General features: G+C 38.8%; 1 protein-coding gene across 2 annotated transcripts in view; it reads right to left on the bottom strand.

Annotated features, from left to right (window-relative positions):
• LOC119721360 (rho GDP-dissociation inhibitor 1-like) overlaps positions 1–22,843 on the bottom strand; it is a 40,730-nt gene extending 17,887 nt beyond the window's left edge. For both annotated transcript variants that reach the window (XM_038191407.1, XM_038191408.1), the window contains exon 1: positions 22,671–22,843. The gene's annotated coding sequence lies outside the window, so the exon portion shown is untranslated. The remainder of the gene's footprint in view (positions 1–22,670) is intronic.
• Between the last annotated feature and the right edge of the window lie 4,699 nt (positions 22,844–27,542).

The raw sequence follows: 27,542 nt of genomic DNA, 5'->3' as shown, positions 1-27,542 counted from the left end.
GGCAAGTCTACCAATAGTCCCAACTGGTTGTATGCTTGAGTAGCCATCCATGCAGCACCAGATGTGCGCTTCCTGATAGGCCTACAAGTCTTGTCGAGGTAGCAACAAGTTCAACTGCAGGTTGTGTGATTTTCTATGTGAAAAACACAGGGTAATGGATATGCAGGGTAATTGGAGGAGTATTGTGCAGTTCAATTATGAATAAGTCACTGTAAACACAAGAAAATATGCCAGCCGGACCACTCTGCGTTTGTAACTCAACACACGCGAATCTCTAGTTCTTTCTTTCTTTCTTTCTTTTTTCCGGACAATAAGTTTCCGCGGATTTTCTCATAAACAGTATATGGTATGAACTTGTAACTTTCAACATATATCGACCCTCGTCCCAAGTGGTGCATATTTTCTGACTTCATGATGACGTCATTGGGTGTCAAATTACAAGCGATTTTAGAGAAAAAATGGGCCAAATACTTTCACCTTTAACTCTTAAACAAAGTGATCAATTACGTTTCAACTTTGCAATCAGATAGAGCATTAGTTGATAAACATTTTTGTCGTGTACGTGAACTCGCTTGACCTTTACTTCCGGGTCTACCGGAAGGTCAAAGTTACGTGAATTCAAAATGAAGACTTAAGCCTGAAATTCAAACAAAGCAAAATTTCTTCCGAACGGTTTACGGGATGATCATAAAACCTAGTGTGAATTTGTACCATGTTACGAAGATGTTATAAATTTGGTTACGTCATCATGACGTAATGTAAGGGCAAAGTGATGGAAGGGCAAATTTTGACAAAATAGTTAGAGCTATACTTTTGAACTCAGTAGAGTATCGTGTTCGTTTTTTCTTGAGGTTGTAGACTATGCCTTGAGTAACATTTCTTGTTCCCGGACACGAAACCGCTTGACCTTTACTTCCGGTGTTACCGGAAGTGCAATAAAAACTGAATATAACTAGGAAGAGGAAGTATTTTACTACATTTTACTACGTTTTACTATATTTGTTGGAACAAATAAGAAAGCGGCTGCTTACAATAATAGTACTGCTACCACATAATTTCATCATATTTGTTCACCAGGGACTGCAAAATCACAGCTCTTATAAGAATAAACCCAGGGGAGGATCCAGAAATTTGTACAAAATCACACAAAGCATTCAAAACTAATATTCTTTTTTCTGATTTCTTTCGGCGTAACTCGCATATCAACACTGATTCTTTAATTCGTACCTTTATGCAGAAATTTAATAGTTCGACAGTGTAGCCACAAACTTTTTTTTTCGTTATCTCAGTGCAGAAATTTAGGAAGCCCATGCGTGCAAAAGACATAAGCCATTTTATTTTTGATATTGAGATAATCAAATGTTGCATATATTAAGCTCCAAACACGTCATAGAGGCTCCCTCAAGTCTACCGATTCCGATTCTGACCATGAATTCAATTCTAATATTCTCGTCCATTTTCTGATATTTTTCGCCATAACCGATTGAAATCGCACCTCGCCAGTTTTCCTCTCATATCTGAATGCTGAAAATTAATATTTCTACAGCGTGTAGCCACAAACTTTTCTGTCGTAAACTCAGTTAGCATAATTATGTTTCATAATCTTTAACGACGTGAGACGCTCTGTCAATTCTACCAATGTCGTAACTTTAGTGCAGAATTTTATTATGCCCATGCAAAAGACAAAAAAACAAAAAAACAAACCAGCCATTTTATTTTAAGATTAGCATAATTCTGTTGTATAAACTCCAACCACGTTAGAGGCTTCGTTAACTCAACCAATAGTCCCAACTGGTTGTATGCTTGAGTAGCCATCCATGCAGCACCAGATGTGCGCTTCCTGATAGGCCTACAAGTCTTGCCCAGGTAGCAACAAGTTCAACTGCAGGTTGTGTGATTTTCTTTGTGAAAAACACAGAGTAATGGGTGCAGGGTAAAGGGAGGGGTAATGTGCAGTTCAATTATGATTAAGTCACTGTAAACACAAGAAAATATGCCAGCCCGACCACTCTGCGTTTGTAACTCAACCATTGCGAACCTCTAGTTTTCATATTGATTTTGCCATAACTCTCGTCCTACATTGCTTTTTGGGGTACTTTAAACAACAATTTGTCCTTTTACATTGATTTCATCATTATGCTAGTCCTGGGTACCTTTCTAGGTCCCTATGTTTCCCAAATTTGCCAAATGCCGTATAATAATCTTCCCATACGAACGGACAAACCGCCAGCACCACCATCACTACTTGAGGTCATCAGATGTGGGTGTAAGAAGCGTTCTTTCGTTTTGGACGGTTAGTCATGACGGTTCGTGACAGCTCGTCATGACGGTCGTCGTGGCAAATCACATTCCTCGCTAAAACGAAAGGGCGTGATCAATGGATCTTGGCCAATCAACTGGCTCCTCTGTACGGTAAACTTTGTTGTTCGGAAAGACTTTAGATTATTATTCAAATAATTATGGAACGCACACACACACCTACCTGCCAGGGACTGCCACGTCGAATGCCATGGGCGTCGCCAGGATTTTTTCTAGAGGTGGGAAATGCACATTTCGCCCCCCCCCCCGAAAAAAAAAAAACAACAAACAAATACCTGTACTTTTTCCAGCATATTCTCAATTTATCTTTTTTCGAGGGTGGGCATGGGGGCATTTACCCACCACTCTTTTGATGATAAAAAGTAGTAATTAAATAGTAAAGTCTGTCAGGAGCAAGTGTGGCCCATTGGGCCATGGGCAGCGCCGGCATTTATCTCCGGTTTTAGAGAATATTTCTATTTCCCCTGGATGGGATGCTAGTCCATCGCAGGTTACTCCACAGCTAATACCGGCACCCATTTATACTCCTGGTTGGAGAGAGGCAAGCGTGGATGAAGTCTGCCCTAGCACACAACATAATGGCCAGCACCTTAATTCGAACTCCTGACCCTCTGATCATGAGTCACAAACCCTAACCACACTACGGCACAAAAAGGAGTTTGATCACTGCTTGCTCAATTGGAAGTTGGTTGCTGCCTCGGCAAATAATATGGAAGACATAATCTAACTTTTGAAGCGCATTTCTGGTGCTGCACATGGCTACCCGAAAATAAAAACGTCAAACTTCAATTTGGAGATTGACGGATCCTCTAAAGTCCTTGGAGTTATTGTAACACATGCCTGTCATCTAAAAATACACAAAATTATGGCTGTTTTGTCTTTGCACAGACGTAATAAAATTATATTCTGAATTATCGAAAGAACGGTTCGTGGCTAGACTGTACGAATCAAAGTTTCTGCATAAGCAATAAAATATGCTCAATATTTTCTAAAAAAAGAAGGAAAAAAAAGGATTTTGTGGCTTTTTGGTTTTTGCAGGGCATAATACAAGTTTGCTCTGTTATTTTTTGGTCCCATTTTAATAGTTTATCAAATTAGGCAGCTGCTGAACGGCAGAGAGGATTTGCAACCGCCCCCTCTAAATCTGATACTGTAGAAGGAGGCTTGTTGGAAACGAGAGGCTGCAATTATTGTCCATTTGTCTTTTGTTCTTCCTCGTTTCTACTCATGAATATTAATTTGTGAAGACAATTTATTTTAAAGCCAGCCATCCAGTCAACGTAATAGAAGCAGAACAAAAGCTGCCTAATATGGGAGACGTGATCCACTTTTTTTTGGTTCACATTAAGACTACTCAAAAACATAAGCAGTGTCGGTAGACTTCAATTTGGAATTTGACAGAGCCTCTGAGTCCCTGGAGTTTATGTAACATATGCTTATCATCTAAAAATACATGTTTTTTATTACGTTCTGTTGAAACTAAACTGGTGAGGTACCATTGCAATCAGTTATGGCGAAAAAAAGAGAAGTGTATGAAATAAAATAATTCTTGTTATTTCGCCCTGGGGTTGTGGTGCGTGTGCCCTTGGGCAAAGCACTTAATTTGCCACTCATTTGGCCCACCCAGGATTTTTTTTTGTAGTGGGGCAAAGCAAATTAATTGTCCCCCAAAATCCTTGTATTCTCTCTAGCATATTTTCAATTGATCATTTTGTTTGTGGGTGGGCGGGGGACATTTGCCCACCCCACCCCCAGTGACACCCCTGCAGACGCCCATTTTGTTAAATGTGTATTAAATTAATAGCAAATATGACTTAAACTAGGCAGGAGGCACATGTCGTGCAATGTTTAGAATTCTGAAAGAAAAGAATTGAGAAAAAAACCTCTTCCATGCAGGCACAGATGAAGTCGCACAGAAAAATGAAGGATTATGGGGTATATTGCAAAAGTGGCATTTTAGTGTTTGAATCCACATGTACATAGTATATATAAACACATGCACTGGGTTCAAAACTACATGTAGTGATGAAAGTTTGCCAATTTATTCTCGCAATAAACAAATGAACCCTGTAATCCATCATGTTTTTGTACGAGTTCATCGGCGCCCTAAGACAGTCCCTGCATGAAAGAGATTTCTTCCTGCTCTTTTTCTTTAAGAACAACGCGTGGTAAATAAATGTAGGGCCTATGGCCTTGTACCCCTTTTGAAACTCCCGCACTAATCCTATTCAAAGTGAGCAACTGCATGGGCTGGCTTTCAATTTTCATTGTTGTTGCATTCGATTTCAATTTGCATTGTTGTTGCATTCTAAAGTCTTTATTACGAATGACAAAGTTTACCGTACAGAGGAGCCAGTTGATTTCTACAGCGTGTAGCCACAAACTTTTCTGTCGTAAACTCAGTGCAGAACTTTATTATGCCCATGCAAAAGAAAAAAACCCATAAAAGCCATTTTATGATGAAATTAGCATATGTTGCATAAAATCCAACGACGTTAGAGGCTCCGTCAAGTCTACCGTTGTCGTAAATTCAGCGCAGAATTTTATTATACCCATGCAAAAGACCAAGAAAAAAAACAAAATAAAAGCAATTTTACCTTAAAATTAGCATAATTATGTTTCATAATCTTTAACGACGTGAGACGCTCTGTCAATTCTACCAATGTCGTAACTTTAGTGCAGAATTGTATTATGCCCATGCAAAAGACAAAAAAACAAAAAAACAAACCAGCCATTTTATTTTAAGATTAGCATAATTCTGCTGTATAAACTCCAACCACGTTAGAGGCTTCGTTAACTCAACCAATAGTCCCAACTGGTTGTATGCTTGAGTAGCCATCCATTGAGCACCAGATGTGCGCTTCCTGATAGGCCTACAAGTCTTGCCCAGGTAGCAACAAGTTCAACTGCAGGTTGTGTGATTTTCTTTGTGAAAAACACAGGGTAATGGGTGCAGGGTAAAGGGAGGGGTAATGTGCAGTTCAATTATGATTAAGTCACTGTAAACACAAGAAAATATGCCAGCCCGACCACTCTGCGTTTGTAACTCAACCATTGCGAACCTCTAGTTTTCATATTGATTTTGCCATAACTCTCGTCCTACATTGCTTTTTGGGGTACTTTAAACAACAATTTGTCCTTTTACATTGATTTCATCATTATGCTAGTCCTGGGTACCTTTCTAGGTCCCTATGTTTCCCAAATTTGCCAAATGCCGTATAATAATCTTCCCATACGAACGGACAAACCGCCAGCACCACCATCACTACTTGAGGTCATCAGATGTGGGTGTAAGAAGCGTTCTTTCGTTTTGGACGGTTAGTCATGACGGTTCGTGACAGCTCGTCATGACGGTCGTCGTGGCAAATCACATTCCTCGCTAAAACGAAAGGGCGTGATCAATGGATCTTGGCCAATCAACTGGCTCCTCTGTACGGTAAACTTTGTTGTTCGGAAAGACTTTAGATTATTATTCAAATAATTATGGAACGCACACACACACCTACCTGCCAGGGACTGCCACGTCGAATGCCATGGGCGTCGCCAGGATTTTTTCTAGAGGTGGGAAATGCACATTTCGCCCCCCCCCCCGAAAAAAAAAACAACAACAAACAAATACCTGTACTTTTTCCAGCATATTCTCAATTTATCTTTTTTCGAGGGTGGGCATGGGGGCATTTACCCACCACTCTTTTGATGATAAAAAGTAGTAATTAAATAGTAAAGTCTGTCAGGAGCAAGTGTGGCCCATTGGGCCATGGGCAGCGCCGGCATTTATCTCCGGTTTTAGAGAATATTTCTATTTCCCCTGGATGGGATGCTAGTCCATCGCAGGTTACTCCACAGCTAATACCGGCACCCATTTATACTCCTGGTTGGAGAGAGGCAAGCGTGGATGAAGTCTGCCCTAGCACACAACATAATGGCCAGCACCTTAATTCGAACTCCTGACCCTCTGATCATGAGTCACAAACCCTAACCACACTACGGCACAAAAAGGAGTTTGATCACTGCTTGCTCAATTGGAAGTTGGTTGCTGCCTCGGCAAATAATATGGAAGACATAATTTAACTTTTGAAGCGCATTTCTGGTGCTGCACATGGCTACCCGAAAATAAAAACGTCAAACTTCAATTTGGAGATTGACGGATCCTCTAAAGTCCTTGGAGTTATTGTAACACATGCCTGTCATCTAAAAATACACAAAATTATGGCTGTTTTGTCTTTGCACAGACGTAATAAAATTATATTCTGAATTATCGAAAGAACGGTTCGTGGCTAGACTGTACGAATCAAATTTTCTGCATAAGCAATAAAATATGCTCAATATTTTCTAAAAAAAGAAGGAAAAAAAAGGATTTTGTGGCTTTTAGGTTTTTGCAGGGCATAATACAAGTTTGCTCTGTTATTTTTTGGTCCCATTTTAATAGTTTATCAAATTAGGCAGCTGCTGAACGGCAGAGAGGATTTGCAACCGCCCCATCTAAATCTGATACTGTAGAAGGAGGCTTGTTGGAAACGAGAGGCTGCAATTATTGTCCATTTGTCTTTTGTTCTTCCTCGTTTCTACTCATGAATATTAATTTGTGAAGACAATTTATTTTAAAGCCAGCCATCCAGTCAACGTAATAGAAGCAGAACAAAAGCTGCCTAATATGGGAGACGTGATCCACTTTTTTTTGGTTCACATTATGACTACTCAAAAACATAAGCAGTGTCGGTAGACTTCAATTTGGAATTTGACAGAGCCTCTGAGTCCCTGGAGTTTATGTAACATATGCTTATCATCTAAAAATACATGTTTTTTTATTACGTTCTGTTGAAACTAAACTGGTGAGGTACCATTGCAATCAGTTATGGCGAAAAAAAGAGAAGTGTATGAAATAAAATAATTCTTGTTATTTCGCCCTGGGGTTGTGGTGCGTGTGCCCTTGGGCAAAGCACTTAATTTGCCACTCATTTGGCCCACCCAGGATTTTTTTTTTGTAGTGGGGCAAAGCAAATTAATTGTCCCCCAAAATCCTTGTATTCTCTCTAGCATATTTTCAATTGATCATTTTGTTTTTGGGTGGGCGGGGGACATTTGCCCACCCCACCCCCAGTGACACCCCTGCAGACGCCCATTTTGTTAAATGTGTATTAAATTAATAGCAAATATGACTTAAACTAGGCAGGAGGCACATGTCGTGCAATGTTTAGAATTCTGAAAGAAAAGAATTGAGAAAAAAACCTCTTCCATGCAGGCACAGATGAAGTCGCACAGAAAAATGAAGGATTATGGGGTATATTGCAAAAGTGGCATTTTAGTGTTTGAATCCACATGTACATAGTATATATAAACACATGCACTGGGTTCAAAACTACATGTAGTGATGAAAGTTTGCCAATTTATTCTCGCAATAAACAAATGAACCCTGTAATCCATCATGTTTTTGTACGAGTTCATCGGCGCCCTAAGACAGTCCCTGCATGAAAGAGATTTCTTCCTGCTCTTTTTCTTTAAGAACAACGCGTGGTAAATAAATGTAGGGCCTATGGCCTTGTACCCCTTTTGAAACTCCCGCACTAATCCTATTCAAAGTGAGCAACTGCATGGGCTGGCTTTCAATTTTCATTGTTGTTGCATTCGATTTCAATTTGCATTGTTGTTGCATTCTAAAGTCTTTATTACGAATGACAAAGTTTACCGTACAGAGGAGCCAGTTGATTTCTACAGCGTGTAGCCACAAACTTTTCTGTCGTAAACTCAGTGCAGAACTTTATTATGCCCATGCAAAAGAAAAAAACCCATAAAAGCCATTTTATGATGAAATTAGCATATGTTGCATAAAATCCAACGACGTTAGAGGCTCCGTCAAGTCTACCGTTGTCGTAAATTGAGCGCAGAATTGTATTATACCCATGCAAAAGACCAAGAAAAAAAACAAAATAAAAGCAATTTTACCTTAAAATTAGCATAATTATGTTTCATAATCTTTAACGACGTGAGACGCTCTGTCAATTCTACCAATGTCGTAACTTTAGTGCAGAATTTTATTATGCCCATGCAAAAGACAAAAAAACAAAAAAACAAACCAGCCATTTTATTTTAAGATTAGCATAATTCTGCTGTATAAACTCCAACCACGTTAGAGGCTTCGTTAACTCAACCAATAGTCCCAACTAGTTGTATGCTTGAGTAGCCATCCATGCAGCACCAGATATGCGCTTCCTGATAGGCCTACAAGTCTTGCCCAGGTAGCAACAAGTTCAACTGCAGGTTGTGTGATTTTCTTTGTGAAAAACACAGGGTAATGGGTGCAGGGTAAAGGGAGGGGTAATGTGCAGTTCAATTATGATTAAGTCACTGTAAACACAAGAAAATATGCCAGCCCGACCACTCTGCGTTTGTAACTCAACCATTGCGAACCTCTAGTTTTCATATTGATTTTGCCATAACTCTCGTCCTACATTGCTTTTTGGGGTACTTTAAACAACAATTTGTCCTTTTACATTGATTTCATCATTATGCTAGTCCTGGGTACCTTTCTAGGTCCCTATGTTTCCCAAATTTGCCAAATGCCGTATAATAATCTTCCCATACGAACGGACAAACCGCCAGCACCACCATCACTACTTGAGGTCATCAGATGTGGGTGTAAGAAGCGTTCTTTCGTTTTGGACGGTTAGTCATGACGGTTCGTGACAGCTCGTCATGACGGTCGTCGTGGCAAATCACATTCCTCGCTAAAACGAAAGGGCGTGATCAATGGATCTTGGCCAATCAACTGGCTCCTCTGTACGGTAAACTTTGTTGTTCGGGAATAAAGACTTTAGATTATTATTCAAATAATTATGGAACGCACACACACACCTACCTGCCAGGGACTGCCACGTCGAATGCCATGGGCGTCGCCAGGATTTTTTCTAGAGGTGGGTAATGCACATTTCGCCCCCCCCCCCCCGAAAAAAAAAAAAACAACAAACAAATACCTGTACTTTTTCCAGCATATTCTCAATTTATCTTTTTTCGAGGGTGGGCATGGGGGCATTTACCCACCACTCTTTTGATGATAAAAAGTAGTAATTAAATAGTAAAGTCTGTCAGGAGCAAGTGTGGCCCATTGGGCCATGGGCAGCGCCGGCATTTATCTTCGGTTTTAGAGAATATTTCTATTTCCCCTGGATGGGATGCTAGTCCATCGCAGGTTACTCCACAGCTAATACCGGCACCCATTTATACTCCTGGTTGGAGAGAGGCAAGCGTGGATGAAGTCTGCCCTAGCACACAACATAATGGCCAGCACCTGAATTCGAACTCCTGACCCTCTGATCATGAGTCACAAACCCTAACCACACTACGGCACAAAAAGGAGTTTGATCACTGCTTGCTCAATTGGAAGTTGGTTGCTGCCTCGGCAAATAATATGGAAGACATAATCTAACTTTTGAAGCGCATTTCTGGTGCTGCACATGGCTACCCGAAAATAAAAACGTCAAACTTCAATTTGGAGATTGACGGATCCTCTAAAGTCCTTGGAGTTAATGTAACACATGCCTGTCATCTAAAAATACACAAAATTATGGCTGTTTTGTCTTTGCACAGACGTAATAAAATTATATTCTGAATTATCGAAAGAACGGTTCGTGGCTAGACAGTACGAATCATAATTTTCTGCATAAGCAATAAAATATGCTCAATATTTTCTAAAAAAAAGAAGAAAAAAAAAGGATTTTGTGGCTTTTTGGTTTTTGCAGGGCATAATAAAAGTTTGCTCTGTTATTTTTTGGTCCCATTTTAATAGTTTATCAAATTAGGCAGCTGCTGAACGGCAGAGAGGATTTGCAACCGCCCCCTCTAAATCTGATACTGTAGAAGGAGGCTTGTTGGAAACGAGAGGCTGCAATTATTGTCCATTTGTCTTTTGTTCTTCCTCGTTTCTACTCATGAATATTAATTTGTGAAGACAATTTATTTTAAAGCCAGCCATCCAGTCAACGTAATAGAAGCAGAAAAAAAGCTGCCTAATATGGGAGACGTGATCCACTTTTTTTGGTTCACATTATGACTACTCAAAAACATAAGCAGTGTCGGTAGACTTCAATTTGGAATTTGACAGAGCCTCTGAGTCCCTGGAGTTTATGTAACATATGCTTATCATCTAAAAATACATGTTTTTTATTACGTTCTGCTGAAACTAAACTGGTGAGGTACCATTGCAATCAGTTATGGCGAAAAAAAAGAGAAGTGTATGAAATAAAATAATTCTTGTTATTTCGCCCTGGGGTTGTGGTGCGTGTGCCCTTGGGCAAAGCACTTAATTTGCCACTCATTTGGCCCACCCAGGATTTTTTTTTGTAGTGGGGCAAAGCAAATTAATTGTCCCCCAAAATCCTTGTATTCTCTCTAGCATATTTTCAATGGATCATTTTGTTTTTGGGTGGGCGGGGGACATTTGCCCACCCCACCCCCAGTGACACCCCTGCAGACGCCCATTTTGTTAAATGTGTATTAAATTAATAGCAAATATGACTTAAACTAGGCAGGAGGCACATGTCGTGCAATGTTTAGAATTCTGAAAGAAAAGAATTGAGAAAAAACCTCTTCCATGCAGGCACAGATGAAGTCGCACAGAAAAATGAAGGATTATGGGGTATATTGCAAAAGTGGCATTTTAGTGTTTGAATCCACATGTACATAGTATATATAAACACATGCACTGGGTTCAAAACTACATGTAGTGATGAAAGTTTGCCAATTTATTCTCGCAATAAACAAATGAACCCTGTAATCCATCATGTTTTTGTACGAGTTCATCGGCGCCCTAAGACAGTCCCTGCATGAAAGAGATTTCTTCCTGCTCTTTTTCTTTAAGAACAACGCGTGGTAAATAAATGTAGGGCCTATGGCCTTGTACCCCTTTTGAAACTCCCGCACAAATCCTTTCAAAGTGAGCAACTGCATGGGCTGGCTTTCAATTTTCATTGTTGTTGCATTCGATTTCAATTTGCATTGTTGTTGCATTCTAAAGTCTTTATTACGAATGACAAAGTTTACCGTACAGAGGAGCCAGTTGATTTCTACAGCGTGTAGCCACAAACTTTTCTGTCGTAAACTCAGTGCAGAACTTTATTATGCCCATGCAAAAGAAAAAAACCCATAAAAGCCATTTTATGATGAAATTAGCATATGTTGCATAAAATCCAACGACGTTAGAGGCTCCGTCAAGTCTACCGTTGTCGTAAATTCAGCGCAGAATTTTATTATACCCAGGCAAAAGACCAAGAAAAAAAAACAAAATAAAAGCAATTTTACCTTAAAATTAGCATAATTATGTTTCATAATCTTTAACGACGTGAGACGCTCTGTCAATTCTACCAATGTCGTAACTTTAGTGCAGAATTTTATTATGCCCATGCAAAAGACAAAAAAACAAAAAAACAAACCAGCCATTTTATTTTAAGATGAGCATAATTCTGCTGTATAAACTCCAACCACGTTAGAGGCTTCGTTAACTCAACCAATAGTCCCAACTGGTTGTATGCTTGAGTAGCCATCCATGCAGCACCAGATGTGCGCTTCCTGATAGGCCTACAAGTCTTGCCCAGGTAGCAACAAGTTCAACTGCAGGTTGTGTGATTTTCTTTGTGAAAAACACAGGGTAATGGGTGCAGGGTAAAGGGAGGGGTAATGTGCAGTTCAATTATGATTAAGTTACTGTAAACACAAGAAAATATGCCAGCCCGACCACTCTGCGTTTGTAACTCAACCATTGCGAACCTCTAGTTTTCATATTGATTTTGCCATAACTCTCGTCCTACATTGCTTTTTGGGGTACTTTAAACAACAATTTGTCCTTTTACATTGATTTCATCATTATGCTAGTCCTGGGTACCTTTCTAGGTCCCTATGTTTCCCAAATTTGCCAAATGCCGTATAATAATCTTCCCATACGAACGGACAAACCGCCAGCACCACCATCACTACTTGAGGTCATCAGATGTGGGTGTAAGAAGCGTTCTTTCGTTTTGGACGGTTAGTCATGACGGTTCGTGACAGCTCGTCATGACGGTCGTCGTGGCAAATCACATTCCTCGCTAAAACGAAAGGGCGTGATCAATGGATCTTGGCCAATCAACTGGCTCCTCTGTACGGTAAACTTTGTTGTTCGGGAATAAAGACTTTAGATTATTATTCAAATAATTATGGAACGCACACACACACCTACCTGCCAGGGACTGCCACGTCGAATGCCATGGGCGTCGCCAGGATTTTTTCTAGAGGTGGGAATGCACATTTCGCCCCCCCCCAAAAAAAAACCCAACAACAACAAACAAATACCTGTACTTTTTCCAGCATATTCTCAATTTATCTTTTTTCGAGGGTGGGCATGGGGGCATTTACCCACCACTCTTTTGATGATAAAAAGTAGTAATTAAATAGTAAAGTCTGTCAGGAGCAAGTGTGGCCCATTGGGCCATGGGCAGCGCCGGCATTTATCTCCGGTTTTAGAGAATATTTCTATTTCCCCTGGATGGGATGCTAGTCCATCGCAGGTTACTCCACAGCTAATACCGGCACCCATTTATACTCCTGGTTGGAGAGAGGCAAGCGTGGATGAAGTCTGCCCTAGCACACAACATAATGGCCAGCACCTTAATTCGAACTCCTGACCCTCTGATCATGAGTCACAAACCCTAACCACACTACGGCACAAAAAGGAGTTTGATCACTGCTTGCTCAATTGGAAGTTGGTTGCTGCCTCGGCAAATAATATGGAAGACATAATCTAACTTTTGAAGCGCATTTCTGGTGCTGCACATGGCTACCCGAAAATAAAAACGTCAAACTTCAATTTGGAGATTGACGGATCCTCTAAAGTCCTTGGAGTTATTGTAACACATGCCTGTCATCTAAAAATACACAAAATTATGGCTGTTTTGTCTTTGCACAGACGTAATAAAATTATATTCTGAATTATCGAAAGAACGGTTCGTGGCTAGACTGTACGAATCAAAGTTTCTGCATAAGCAATAAAATATGCTCAATATTTTCTAAAAAAAGAAGGAAAAAAAAGGATTTTGTGGCTTTTTGGTTTTTGCAGGGCATAATACAAGTTTGCTCTGTTATTTTTTGGTCCCATTTTAATAGTTTATCAAATTAGGCAGCTGCTGAACGGCAGAGAGGATTTGCAACCGCCCCCTCTAAATCTGATACTGTAGAAGGAGGCTTGTTGGAAACGAGAGGCTGCAATTATTGTCCATTTGTCTTTTGTTCTTCCTCGTTTCTACTCATGAATATTAATTTGTGAAGACAATTTATTTTAAAGCCAGCCATCCAGTCAACGTAATAGAAGCAGAACAAAAGCTGCCTAATATGGGAGACGTGATCCACTTTTTTTTGGTTCACATTATGACTACTCAAAAACATAAGCAGTGTCGGAATTTGACAGAGCCTCTGAGTCCCTGGAGTTTATGTAACATATGCTTATCATCTAAAAATACATGTTTTTTATTACGTTCTGTTGAAACTAAACTGGTGAGGTACCATTGCAATCAGTTATGGCGAAAAAAAGAGAAGTGTATGAAATAAAATAATTCTTGTTATTTCGCCCTGGGGTTGTGGTGCGTGTGCCCTTGGGCAAAGCACTTAATTTGCCACTCATTTGGCCCACCCAGGATTTTTTTTTGTAGTGGGGCAAAGCAAATTAATTGTCCCCCAAAATCCTTGTATTCTCTCTAGCATATTTTCAATTGATCATTTTGTTTGTGGGTGGGCGGGGGACATTTGCCCACCCCACCCCCAGTGACACCCCTGCAGACGCCCATTTTGTTAAATGTGTATTAAATTAATAGCAAATATGACTTAAACTAGGCAGGAGGCACATGTCGTGCAATGTTTAGAATTCTGAAAGAAAAGAATTGAGAAAAAAACCTCTTCCATGCAGGCACAGATGAAGTCGCACAGAAAAATGAAGGATTATGGGGTATATTGCAAAAGTGGCATTTTAGTTTTTGAATCCACATGTACATAGTATATATAAACACATGCACTGGGTTCAAAACTACATGTAGTGATGAAAGTTTGCCAATTTATTCTCGCAATAAACAAATGAACCCTGTAATCCATCATGTTTTTGTACGAGTTCATCGGCGCCCTAAGACAGTCCCTGCATGAAAGAGATTTCTTCCTGCTCTTTTTCTTTAAGAACAACGCGTCGTAAATAAATGTAGGGCCTATGGCCTTGTACCCCTTTTGAAACTCCCGCACTAATCCTATTCAAAGTGAGCAACTGCATGGGCTGGCTTTCAATTTTCATTGTTGTTGCATTCGATTTCAATTTGCATTGTTGTTGCATTCTAAAGTCTTTATTACGAATGACAAAGTTTACCGTACAGAGGAGCCAGTTGATTGGCCAAGATCCATTGATCACGCCCCTTCGTTTCAGCAAGGAATGTGATTGGACAGGACGACCGTTATGACGAGCTGTCATGACGAACCGTCATGACTAACCGTCCAAAAACGAAAGGACGCTAGAAAGACTTGTGTGAATAGAAACTGCACGTGCAGAAAGTATGGTCTCTCTTGTTCAACTGCTTGCACTGAAAACCGTGGCACTTGTTGTGCCAACTCGCCACCACCAGACATTGATCCTAGGCTGCTGAAGATTATAGTCTGCCACATAAGTGTTCATTCTAAGATACAATGATGTACGTGTAGATGATAACAATCAGACTAACATTGCATGCAAGCCAATATGGATGATAGGCCGCCAATATGAATCTTTGTGATATTTCTGTATTCATAACTGAACTTGGATTATCAGGAAAAGTACAATTGTTTTCTCTCTTCACAGTAATCATATAATGATAAGAAGTTAAGCTACGCTTTCATTTCACTTACTATTCCGTATTTTGTATTTTGAGTTGCATATTCGAAAGTGATATTGTTAAGTGATTTAGCGAGAACCACTTAAATAATTGCGACTTTAACTATGATTGTGTTTTTATTTAATTGACTTGCTACTTGTTCCTTTTTAGTTGTTAAGAATTAGTATTTAACTTTGTCATTCTGTTCTTGGATGAAGATTACTCAATATGTATCTTGCGCCTCTTAAATCAGACTCAATAAAAGTGCAAAACCTGATGAATAGTTACCCCCGCAACCCATTTTCCATGGCCTAAGTCCCAACATGTGTCCTAATTGTGCTGTAACTTCAACTTTACTTTACTTTATTTGAATTCATGCAAATTAATATAAGGCATTTATGCAAATTATTATACGGCATTTGGCAAAGTTGGGAAACATAGGGATCTCGAAAGGTACCCAGGACTAGAATAATGATGAAATCAACGTCAGAGGAAAAGAATTTTTTTTGTTTAAAGTACCCCAAAAAGTAATGTAGGACGAGAGTTATGGCCAAATCAGTATGAAAATCATATAATTAGTGGCCATTTTGAATTTATGCAAATTAGGCATATTTCCACCACTTGGATTTTTTTGTTTTACTTTTTTTTCGGGACCATATAAAGATGCTCTGTGGTGTGATACATAACTGAACTAGAAGTTATTAGGGAAAATTCAATTGTGGCATGTCCACACATGACAGCCATAATTTTAATTTTAATTTATATGCAAATTAATATACGGCATTTATGCAAATTATTATACGGCATTTGGCAAAGTTGGGAAACATAGGGATCTAGAAGGGTACCCAGGACTAGAATAATGATGAAATCAATGTAAAAGGACAAATTGTTGTTTAAAGTACCCCAAAAAGCAATGTAGGACGAGAGGTATGGCCAAATCAATATGAAAATCATATAATTAGTGGCTATTTTGAATTTATGCAAATCAAGCATATTTCCACCACTTGGATTTTTTTGTACTTTTTTTTCGGGACCATATAGAGATGCTCTGTGGTGTGATATTTATGTATACATACATGTAACTGAACTAGAAGTTATTAGGAAAAATTCAATTGTGATGTCAACACATGACAGCCATAATTTTAACTTTAATTTATGCAAATTAATATACGGCATTTATGCAAATTATTATATCGCATTTGGCAAATTTGGGAAACATAGGGATCTTGAAATTTACCTAGGACTAGAGTAATGATGTAATCAATGTAAATTAAAGGACTAAAATTGTTGTTTAAAGTTCCTCAAGAAGCTAATAGTATGAGAAATATGACCAAATCATTGTGAAAGTCCTAAAATATGCGGCAATTTTGGATTTATGCAAATTAGGCATATTTTCACCACTTGGATTTTTTGGACTTTTAGTATGTCATTTTAGGGACCTTAAAGAAATGCACTGTGGTAAAAAAAATTCTGTTGCAATTTGTTTGAGGTCAAACCTTATATTGCCTGGACTAATAATGCGCTGTCTGATACAGAAGCAGGAAGGTCCGTTTCATTATGAGAGAGGTATTCACTGGGGGGGGGGGGGGGGGGGGGGGGCAGGTGCAATGTTATTATCAATGAAATCCAAGATGGCAGCTATTTTGAAAAATCCAAGATGGCTGCCATCCATCTGGGATACATCATCAGCAATGGGTCATTAAGATTACTAGGTATCAAATGTATGGGGTTTGCCACCGAAATTGACTTCGTACGACATTCGATTCCAAATTTAGAGGGAACATTCAATTGGTACATGTCCACACATGGCATCCATTATTTTAACTTTAATTTAGGCAAATTGATATACGGCATTTATGCAAATTATACGGCATTTGGAAAATTTCGGAAACATAGGGATCTTGAAATTTACCTAGGACTAGAATAATGAGTTAATCAATGTAAAAGGACTAAAACTGTCGTTTAAAGTACCTCCAAAATCTACCTAGATGAGAAATATGACCAAATCAATGCAAAAGTCCTAACATAAATGAGGCATATTTCCACCACCTGGATTTTTAAAGACTTTTAGTATGTCATTTTAGGGACCTTATAGAAATGCACTGTGATGAAAAAAATTGTTTGAAGTCAAACCTTATATTGCCTGTTTTAGTGGTCGAAACGACACAACACGACAAGCCCGATTGCGCCTGTGATAATCAGGCAAACACATAAGCCACTGACACCGGTGCGGCCGCCATCAGTAAAGAAGACATCAAAAAGGAATTCAGAATGGTAAAGGATACCGTCTCACGAGTACAACTGGACTCTTCCTCATGCTGTGTGAGGGCCCCAACAGGTACCAATAATAAAACTGAGAGGGCACTTTACTTTCTGCTACAAAAGAGCAGTCGCTACGTAGAAACAGTTCTAAAAGTGCTTCAGCTAGCGTACAGCGACCTTCACAAGAATGAGAGTGTGGATCCAGAATTCTTGGACCAGCTGGCTGTAATTTTGAAAGCCAACTTGGACTACAATCAGCGTGAGTACGAGGCAGTTATTGTGGCATCACAATTCGACGAGGATACCTCCAAGTTGGTTCGCAGCTTTCAGAAAAACAATGCTTGCTTCTCTGATCGAGGGGTGAACCAGCTAAAATTAGCAGCAGAACTAGCCGCAGCTTCAAGAAAACCAACATCAGGGGCACGTTCAAATTGTAGGTTATATCCCCCCAGAGGCAGGGGTACTTATACTTATAGAAATTATGGTAGAGGTGTAGGCGGTCGTGGTCAAGGTAGAACGGATGTGTTCCATGGATTAGCAGCCAACTATCCTCCCAACCAACCTCAATATGGAGGAGAATAGTTCTCAATCATGCCACTCTCTAACTATTCCAAATGGCAAGAAATAGGTGCGTCTCCAACTGTTATTAGTTGGCTTCAATGTGGTGTAACGCTATCGTTTACCACTGACCCACCGGTGATTGAATTGCCTAACAGAAATTTTGTAAGTGATCAAATAACATTTTTGAATAGTGAGATTAAGAACTTGCTTCAGAAAGGTATTATTGCCAGATGTGCCTTTAAACCTAGAGTTGTCTCTCCACTGAATGTGGTACCGAAGAAGGGCAAAAACAAGTGGAGACTTATTATTGATCTTCGTGTTGTTAATTCTTACATTGATGCTCCCAAGTTTTCTAACGAGAAAATTTATGTTTATTCATTAGTGAAGAGTGAGGACCATTTAATTACGATTGATCTCAAGGATGGGTTTTATCATGTGCCTGTGTGTGAATCTCAACAAACCTTCCTAGGGTTTAAATGGAATCATAATTGTTATTGCTGGACCAGACTTCCATTTGGGTTAAATGCCTCACCTTACTTCTTTGCAATAGTTTTACGACCGGTTCTTTAATTATGTTAGGGTCTAACAAACAAAAGAGGCAGGTTGGATGGGGCACTTCTTTGGCGCATAAAAACTACGTTTGTGGTTCGCGCTGTAGAATTATGGATTAAAGGATTACTGGTCACATATGATTGCCTGTGTTGATAAACACTATAGGATAAGGGATTCGGCCTTGTTTTTTTTTATTATACCTATTATAATAATAATTAGTGTAATTAGTATACAAAAGATTCCCAAAGAGCGCCCTAAAGGCACTGTAGCTTGCAAGCGTTAAGAAACCTGTAGAAAGGATAATAGTGAGTAGTAATTACAGTTTTAGAGGAGAAGACAGAATACTTCGAGGGAAAGGCAACCGAATGAGGCAGGGAGAAGCCCGGCCACGTGTAAGTTGGCCCATGTGGAACTCGGACCCGGGTCACAGCGGTGGAAGGCGAGGACATACTGCTACGCCAACCTGACTGAAGTAATGGGAATGAGTTAATTTTTTCAATCTCGTCTGAGTTTTTGAAAGGTTAATTTAGAACAGGGACGCCCAAAACGGAAGTTATCCATTGAACACCTGTTCTTCTCATCCCGAAACCGATATGTACAGTCCTTCAAGTCGCCGTTGAAGCTCTGGGGATTAGCAGGACATTATGCCTTGTCGTCGTGTTGCTAATGTGTGCATGATGGCCAGCATTGGTAGGCTAATATACATTGACCCGTTCCTGAATCACACGTTAATTAAACTCCAAACTACAATGTAAAAATGTTTGGCAAATAATTCGTTGGGCGAAATATAAACAACGCAATATGTATTAGGCAATGTTGCCCAATAGTTAAACGTGTTAACTATTCGCCAATCGGTGGTCGAATAATCAACCCTTTTGCCCAGCTTTTTTTTACAGAGCAAAAGCCACGACGTTCCGCCGCCCGCCAATATGGAAAAGTTTTCCCGGATTTGTCTCATAAAAGAAGTTGCCCACATGACCGCTGTGTGACCTCCACGGGAGCTATGTGTGCACAGGGTCACGCGCCGCTGACCTCCACTGCAGGGTACTGCCATTGTGGGAATGGGTAAATAAACAATGGCACAATATGAGGGGACTGGCATAGTCAATGTAAATACAACAATTTGTAGAGAAATAATTCTACTTTGCACGACGAGAAAATCCGTGTGTTGAAAATGGATGGACTCTCGATGCCATTGGCATGATTGTATCACATCTTCGTCACTTACGCCCAACGATATTCACGACAAATCTCGGTTTAATCTCTCAGTTTTAAGCATGTTTTCTAAACAATAGATAGAAAAAAGACACTTACCTCATTTCTGATAATGTTTGTAATGACATTTACTGAAACAGAAGACAGGATATTCTTGAAATCAACGCGAGATTACTGACGTCCGGCGAAGGCTAAATTAAATTTGGCGCGGCCTGTCGGAATAATACTTAACCCCTACAACTTTAATGGTACGATCCAGTCAAGACGACAGAAAAAAAAGGCTTTAATTTCAAAACAATACTTTAAATTAAACCTAAAACTTAACTGATAGATTGCAAAAATAGTCCTACATATTACTAATAAATAAAATCTATACCAAACGTCGTAGAATTGTAACATTTGACGATGAAAGACGATGAGTAATAATTGATGACGTCACAAATGCGGTTTTGCGTGCTTGTGTCATCCGGGACCTGTAGATGAAAGGTCATTTCAGACGCTAGATGTGAATAGTCAATCCTCTCCAAAGCTTCGTTCCGACAAAATTATTCAACCCATCAAAACATGTTTTATATCGCCAGAAAGCTAATATGGGTCATTCCATGTCAGACCAACGCACTTTTTTACCTCATGTCTTCCGATTTTAATAAAAATTGCTGTGCTTGTAGGTCCTAATGAGCAATGAATACACACCAATTTTTAGCCCGATCCGACCTACCATGTGGTCAGGGCAGAAGCCACAAAAAAATGGCATTTTTAGAGTAAAATACCACCCTTTTGGTATAAATATGTCAAAACTATGGCAATTTTCATCCAATATATGTGAATTTGGTTTTAAAATAATGAGGATTGCATGCTCAAATCACTCTTTTTGTCAAAATTAAATTTTGTGAAAAGTAGGTCACGTGACCTTTAATATGCTATCGTGACCTTTGACCCAATTTTTGTAATAATGTATCATTCCGAAAATCAACGAAATAAAAATAACTTGCTAGAGCATGTCTTCCTCTATCAGAATCTACTAAAAATCAGTTGGGGTCTTCAAAATTTACAACTTTATGACTACTTTTGTACAGTTAGTAGGTTACAAATGAGTCAATTTATAGACTTTACATAAGAAATTCACCAACACAACTTACTATTCTGTTTCTAAAGTTACTAAAATTAATCTAGATTTGTATGTATAAAGTACAAAGCCAGGAAAAACAAAATTCCACCTTCTGATTCCAAAGAAACTGTTTAATCAGAATATCTGGACTCAAAGTGTGCTAACCACTAACAGTAACCAGGCCTTCACCCAGTACAGCGGACTCACGTCCAGGTGAAATTCACCTCAAAGGAACAAAATGCCAAGTCTGTGAGAGTCATTAAAGTTCAAGAAGCACAGTGATGAATGAGTAAAGGTAACTTTGATTGTAATATTAAGTATTATCTTCAAGCAAACTTGAATCCTAGACCCTGATTAGTCCATCTATAGCAACAACTGTGTGATTTTATATAATATTGCACAGCTATATTGCACCCCAGATATTAAAAATGTACGTGTACATATGTTGTGTTATTTCCTGCAGAACGGACCAAAACACTACATGTATGCACGTACATCTTCACTGCGTGTACGCATTTGATATCAAGTTTGCTTGAAGATAAATTGGTTATAAATCCCACTTGCGTGGAACACGGAATTATGTAGTGCATCGAGTGGCATATGGGTCACAGCAGCATTGCATTATTTCATATTCCAAGCGCGCTCGTGGGATAACTAATTATCAGTGGCACCCAGGAGGGGGGGGGGGGCCTTGAACCCACCCCCAACATTGTCAATTTGTTTGTTTGATTTTATTCTAGTTTTTGTTGAAATTCACAAACCAAGATATATTTTAGTAACTTTAGAAACAGAATAGTAAGTTGTGTTGGTGAATTTCTTATGTAAAGTCTATAAATTGACTCATTTGTAACCCACCAACTGTACAAAAATAGTCATAAAGTTGTAAATTTGGAAGACCCCAACTGATTTTTAGTAGATTCTGATAGAGGAAGACATGCTCTAGCAAGTTATTTTGATATCGTTGATTTTTGGAATGATACATTATTACAAAAAATGGGTCAAAGGTCACGATAGCATATTAAAGGTCATGTGACCTACCTTTCACAAAATTTAATTTTGACAAAAGAAGTGCTTTGAGCATGCAATCCTCATTATTTTAATAACAATTTCACATATATTCGATGAAAATTGCCATAGTTTTGACATATTTATACCAAAAGGGTGGTATTTTACTCTAAAAATGCCAATTTTTTGTGGCTTCTGCCCTGACCACATGGTAGGTCGGATCGGGCTAAAAATTGGTGTGTATTCATTGCTCATTAGGACCTACAAGCACAGCAATTTTTATTAAAATCGGAAGACATGAGGTAAAAAAGTGCGTTGGTCTGACATGGAATGACCCATATACTGCACATTCATAAGCCGCTAGGCCCAAAGCAGCCTGATCACAATGACACGAGTGAGGGCTCACGAAAGCGAGTAATGTGCAAGGAAACTTGCTGTTTTGCTAGCTCTCCCACGCAAAAACGACGACATTATGCAGGTTTACTATGTTTTTTCCAACGAAACTGAGGAACTTACTGGTATTATTTGTAGGTTTTGGATTTGATGAATAGTTATTCAAGTGACTCCCGAGCGGCCCAATGCTGGAAATGCAGCGCACTTTTTTTATAAAATCACTTTTTCATAAAAAATGCTCATTTGACCTATGTACGCAGGCCAGATTGAGCGGATGAGACAACGTTTCCATATAGTTCAGTTCAGTTCAGATACATATATTTACGTTTGAAAACCTGTGAACCGTTCGTTGTCAATGGAGCTGGAAGTCCGGTGGAAAAAAAGAAAAGAAAACCAGATGAACTTACCACGATGTTACAAAAGTGAGTCACAATAATAAGGCGGCAACTTGCGCTTTACTAAACACCAACCGATCTCCACGAGGGGCTCCAAGTAGCTGTCTTTTTTTTCTGCGGCTCTCTGTACGCTATCCAGTCACACCGATGCACTGAGAGAGTAGAGTGTTTTTATGGTGAGGACACGAATCATTAAGTAGTGGCGATCGCGATATGGTCGCTTTCACCTCCGCCCACGGTTGAACAGACTTGTTTTTTTCCACCCGTGAAAGCATTGGCTTTCGTCCTTGGGTTGTGTTTTTTCTATGCAAACAAACTAAATAAAATATGCACCAACGCACAAACTAAATGGCACAATGAACCTTATGGCTTGCATAGAAGTAGAAATTTAACCTGCATTGAGGTTGAAATTCTACCTCCATTTGCACAACTAAATATCAAAGTGACCCTGCACAAACACATATGATATACACGCACATCTGTATATAGGTACTGCGTACTGTATAGCGGACTGTGCACCGATCTCCTGTCTTGTTAATTATAGTCCAGGCAAAATACTTTTATTTTTAAAGTGAAACTCACACATACGAACTGCAACAGAATTTGGAATTCTACCTACATTTCCTTGTTTGAATAACATTTTCTAAGGGAAATCAATATCAGAGACCGGATAAGGACATAATAAAGATACAAAATGGCTATTATTAATACTTTAAATTAAGTTGCGCGTAAATGCCTTTTACTCATACATTCTCAAAGGTCAGTATTGATGAGCTTCAAATTCACAAACTTCTATCTACTGGCACAAACTTCTATCTACTAACAAAAATAAACGGTGAATTATGTGAAAAAAATAAAAAATTCTTGATCATATGCCAAAATACCGGGGGGAGGGGGAAATGTGGTGTTCATGGTAAATTGGGCTAAACAGTAGGCGACGGGTTGCCTAACGAACAAAATAAAGGATTATTGTTGCTTACAATAATACTGTCAACGTCAAAATGTTTTCTTACCAGTAATTTTGGAATTTCCTTGAACTTTTAGGCACCCACCTGCTTTTTAGCCCAATTATACAGACGCCTCTTTCCCCGTTTTTTGTTTTCTGGGCTAAACATCGAATTTTTATCATTCTTCAAATTTGCAGGAGCTAATTCACGTTGGGTCATTTTTGGAATTCAAATTCACCATTAAGCAAGATTTGTGAAATGTAAGCAAAAGAATTCGAAACTGGTTCATGTGATTACTTTGTTTGTCTGTTTCTTTGTTCCAATTTGAAAATGCTTAATACTATTTCCCACAAGATACGGCTACATAGCAGCAGCCACAAATGACCATATTTTGATCATTTTTTTGCATAAAAACAAGCACATGTTACTGAAATAAAGAATGTTTAAGATCAACTTAGGGCCTCATTTAGAAAAAGGTCAGAGATATAAGAAACCAAGATCGTCATTTAAATCTAGAAGATAGAAGGGCAAATGCACAGTAGTTTAAAACCATATATGACCCAGACATCATCAATATTCTTGAATTATCATCAAAAATATCATTGAAAACGAATTCAAATGCAATCATTTACCATGTAAAATATTGTCCAAATTCATTAGTACGTGCATCTTTGTCAAAACGATGCAGATTTTGCTATTCGGGAGTTTAACTCGCTGCTGTGGAGTAACGCCCTCTGTTGACCAATAGTGTACAGTGTGACAACAATTTTTTTTTCAGTTCAAAACTTCGCGGATCTAGGACGACGTACGTTCACTGCGCTATTTTGTGAGATCAAAAGTAAGACTTACCCATGCTTTTATTCAATCTACTCAAATGGGACTCATTAATTTACTGGAGAATTTTCATTTTCGAAGGAATGTAGTGTAATGTTTAATCATTGTTTTCCCTCGAAATTTGGGAAATAAAATTAATCATTGTGTGCAACGCAGGGGAATATGTATGTTTATGATGTTTCTCGCTTTTTTGAGTTTTGGGGGAGAGAGGGCAATCAGTAGAATGTTAGTAGGTTTTTTTATATTCTAAAAAGAAAAACAACCAAAACTACTTTGTAACTTACTCTTAGTAGAAAAGAAAAAAAACTAAAGTATTTTGAAAGTTACTCTATAAGCTTTATGCTGGGCTAAAGGTGTTCCATCTCACGATCTTCTTCGCTAATATGCGATCGCGAAATCTGCCTGATATACTGACAACAAATGCTTCACTATGATCGACCGAGAAACTCATCCAATCACACTTTTTTTTTTTGTCACTGTGCCGCGTTTTAATTGTCTTTGCTTCCATAGAGTCACTGTTTAATAATCTGATTCGACATAGGATTTTCTCAGTGTATTTATAATTTCCTAGGCAACATTGATGAAGCTGTTTAAAAATCCATGTTTTGTAGCTTTGGTCAATTTGTTTCTTGGAGAGAAAAAAACAGAGAAAAAAAACCTTAAAATTGAGATGAAAGGCTTTTACACTTAATGGACAGACCAGGTTTTGCTGTAAGTGAAAGTCATACAGAATCGTTCTAAACACCTTTTCCTAATTCATAATCAAACAGAAAGGGCCTATTCCGAAATAAACTGTGCTATAATTATTATAGTCCAAAATGGTACTTATACACATGGCATTTTGAATGTAAGTTACTGTCTGACACGAGCAGTTATATAGTTTACGAAAATATTATTTTCTTTCTTAACTTTACAAGAAATTAAGTTTCAGATATTAACTACTCTACATGACATCAAAACCCTAAAAAGAACCTGCCTGTGCGAAATGTGCACCTTTATTTCATGCCAAGGACACTTAGTAAACTGTGATATCGATGTACAAAAAAACCTGTACATGTAGTACGTGAGGTTGACTCACTACAGAACAATCGGATTGGAAAGGGATTTCCCCTCTTCATGGCTTGTCAACAGAGGGCGCTGTTTTTCTTACTCAGCCGCTGCGTTCCGATCACCTGGCCGGCGAAAATGAACAGTATTGGTCAACAGAGGGCGCTACTCCCCAGCAGCGAGTAAAACCACTATGAGTAAAACTCCCGAATAGCAAAATCTGCATCGTTTTGACAAAGATGCACGTACTAATGAATTTGGAAAATATTTTACATGGTAAACGATTGCATTTGAATTCGCTTTCAATGATATTTTTGATGATAATTCAAGAGTATTGATGATGTCTGGGTCAAATATGGTTTTAAACCACTGTGCATTTGCCCTTCTATCTTCTAGATTTAAATGACGATCCTGGTTTTCTTAGGCCAAAAAAAAAGTCTCCGGTTTCTGGTATGCGCGCGCGTCGCCGTAGCCATGCGCGTCGGCAAAATGAAAAAGTTTTTTTTTCAATGAAAGATGATGTCTCAAAACCGCCAAACTCACTGGTTTGACTGGAATCCTGCTGCTGCACAATTTTAACGTGTTTTTAGATTGGGTAATGGTCGAGAATAATCTTTATGTGGCCTCTCTGGACTCCCATATATTTGCACTAAGTTTAGTCGGGCACCATTTTCAGTCATCAGCCGACATTTGAAGCAAAAAAATCAGGTAAAAAAAAAAAAAGCCGCGTCGCCGCACCACTTTTTGGGCAAGCTCCATACTAGAAACCGGAAACTTTTTTTTTTTTGGCCTTATATCTCTGACCTTTTTCTCAATGAGGCCCTAACTTGATCTTAAACATGCTTCATTTCAGTAACATGTGCTTGTTTTTATGCAAAAAAAGTGATCAAAATATGGTCATTTGTGGCTGCTGCTATGTAGCCGTATCATGTGGGAAATAGTATTAAGCCTTTTCAAATTGGAACAAAGAAACACAGACAAACAAAGTAATCACATGAACCGGTTTCGAATTCCTTTGCTTACATTTCACAAATGTTGTTGCGAATTCGAATTCCCAAACTGACCCAACGTGAATTAGCTCCTGCAAATTTGAACAATGATAAAAATGTGATGTTTAGCAAAGAAAACAAAAAACGGGGAAAGAGGTGTTTATATAATTGGGCTAAAAAGCAGGTGGGTGCCTAAAAGTTCAAGGAAATTCCAAAATTACTGGTAAAAAAACATTTTGACGTAAAGGGCAAAACCTATAATTGGACAGTATTATTGTAAGCAACAATAATCCTTTATTGTGTTCGTTAGGCAACCCGTCGCCTACTGTTTAGCCAAATTAACCATGAACACCACACTAGTTTTCCCCTCCCCCCGGTATTTTGGCATATGATCAAGAATTTTTCATTTTTTCACATAATTCACCGTTTATTTTTGTTAGTAGATAGAAGGTTGTGCCAGTAGATAGAAGTTTGTAAATTTGAAGCTCATCAATACTGACCTTTGTCGAGAATGTATGAGTAAAAGGTATTTGCGCGCAACTTAATTTAAGGTATTAATAATAGCCATTTTGTATCTTTATTATGTCCTTATCCGGTCTCTGATAGTGATTTCCTTTAGAGAATATTATTCAAACAAGGAAATGTAGGTAGAATTCCAAATTCTGTTGCAGTTTGTATGTGTGAGTTTCACTTTAAAAATAAAAGTATTTTGCCTGGACTATAATTAACGAGACTGGAGATCAGTGCACAGTCCGCTATACAGTACGCAGTACCTTTACAGATGTGCGTGTATATCAAGTGTGTTTGTGCAGGGTCACATTGATATTTAGTTATGCAAATGGAGGTAGAATTTCAACCTCAATTAATGCAGGTTACTTCTATGCAAGCCATCAGGTTCATTGTGCCATTTAGTTTGTGCGTTGGTGCATATTTTATTTAGTTTGTTTGCATAGAAAAAAAAACACTTCCCAAGGACGAAAGCCAATGCTTTCACGGTGCAAATAACCAAGTCTGTTCAACCGAGGGCGGAGGTGAAAGCGACCATATCGCGATCGCCACTACTTATT

The sequence above is a fragment of the Patiria miniata genome, unplaced genomic scaffold, assembly GCF_015706575.1.
Source record: "Patiria miniata isolate m_02_andy unplaced genomic scaffold, ASM1570657v1 HiC_scaffold_13, whole genome shotgun sequence".
Lineage (NCBI taxonomy): Eukaryota > Metazoa > Echinodermata > Asteroidea > Valvatida > Asterinidae > Patiria > Patiria miniata.
Note: the sequence above shows the minus strand (reverse complement) of the source record. Positions and strands in the feature narration are given on the sequence as shown.